This window comes from Mytilus galloprovincialis, chromosome 3 (genome assembly GCF_965363235.1).
Source record: "Mytilus galloprovincialis chromosome 3, xbMytGall1.hap1.1, whole genome shotgun sequence".
Classification (NCBI taxonomy): domain Eukaryota; kingdom Metazoa; phylum Mollusca; class Bivalvia; order Mytilida; family Mytilidae; genus Mytilus; species Mytilus galloprovincialis.
The window spans coordinates 26487281-26488992 of record NC_134840.1 but is presented as its reverse complement, the minus strand read 5'-3'; positions in this window follow the sequence as shown (position 1 = coordinate 26488992).

Genomic DNA, 1712 nt, shown 5'->3' with positions numbered 1-1712 from the left:
TATAGAAGTTTTCTTTTCTTTTATATTGGCATATATATTTGTTCCAGACTTTACCCCATTTGACTTATTTCATCGATAAATTGATGTTATAGTTGCACGGTTTGCCTAAACAATAGTATCACGATTTGTTCTTTTCACTTCTTCTTATTGCACATAATGTCAGTATATTTCTGTCAATATAATAAGAAAATATAAAAGAGATAATATTTTGTTATCATTGACTCAACATAATGTTTCGTTTTGGGGAAACTTGTTATAAATTAAGGCAACAACAATTTATCAAAAATTCAAATACAAAATACAAATCAATGTAGTACGGAAGCCGATAAGGGCCATTCAAAAAAAAAAAAATTATGTCGTAATTAGCGACATCACTGTGTCGTAATTTCGACATAACATGTCGCTATTACGACATCGCTATGTCATAATTTCCACATATCATGTCGTTATAACGACATCGCTATGTCGTAATTACGACATATAATGTGGAAATAACGACATAGCGAATAACGACATCGCTATGTCGTAATAACGACATATTATGTGGAAATAGGGACATCGCTATATCATTATAACAACCTTAGCCTTGTTACTTTGTGATCATTGAAACAATATGGGAAACAACATTTTCATCTTTATTTTAAGAACCACTTATAAGAATTGAACCAAACTTGATATACATGTGCACTATAAGGTCCGATTCAAGTGTTGTAACTTATAGTTACAAACTGGTTAAAACACATGACCGCCAAGGGACTTTAAAAATGTTCAAAATATTCTTCTTATAAACACTAAAATGACTGAGTTTAAACTTAGTATAAATATACATTGTGTACCTAGTTTCCGATGTTTTTAAAAAGAGCTGTTGCGTTTGACATGATCCGAAGTTAATTATGGCCGCCAGTGAGGACAAAGTTTGTATCAAAACCCTATTGTAAACATATTCGTTTTCTTTTTGAGAATGATAAACACTAAATTCAATCAAGCTTGATTGATATTAAAGTTATTTACTCTATATGTCTGCACATGATAGAACTTTATTTCATAATCAATTCGAATAGGGCCCATATAAATGGTGAACAATGCAGGCTCCTTGGATTATCTATTATATTTGGCATGTTTGTAGCAAGAAGATGTGTTTAGTACTCTAAGGGTTATGTGTGCTTTTGCAATTGCTTGTCGTCCGTCAGAGTCTGTAGTTACCGTTTACTTTTATTTCAATTTAAATACTACTATTGCCTTTACTAAGTATCAGTCTCCATATTGTTGGTTGCCGGTCATAATCGACGGACGCCAAGTGATGACAATACATGTAGCTATTCAAAAAAATATTTTCACTGAAAGGACACAACTCAGATATGGGTCAAACCGATCATTCTGAAATTCTCGGCAAAGGTCCATTTTGTCATGATGAACCCTCGACAGATTTGGGATAAATGCAACGGTTTTCGAGATATTATAAAAAAAAAATAATGTGTGCCCATTATATCCTCTTTATCAAGTTAGTAACAGCGGCTGTGCTTTTAATAAGTAAAAAATCGAAACAGTCTTTTTGTAAAGGAAACATTCAAGTCGAAAAAAAAACTAATTTTGAAAGAATTTTGCACAGTAGTTTCGAAAGAAATTTAAAAAAACACTTACGACAGACGACGACGGACAACAAGCGAAAGCACTCGCTCGCATACCACTTCGGGTACTAGACACAACTTCCT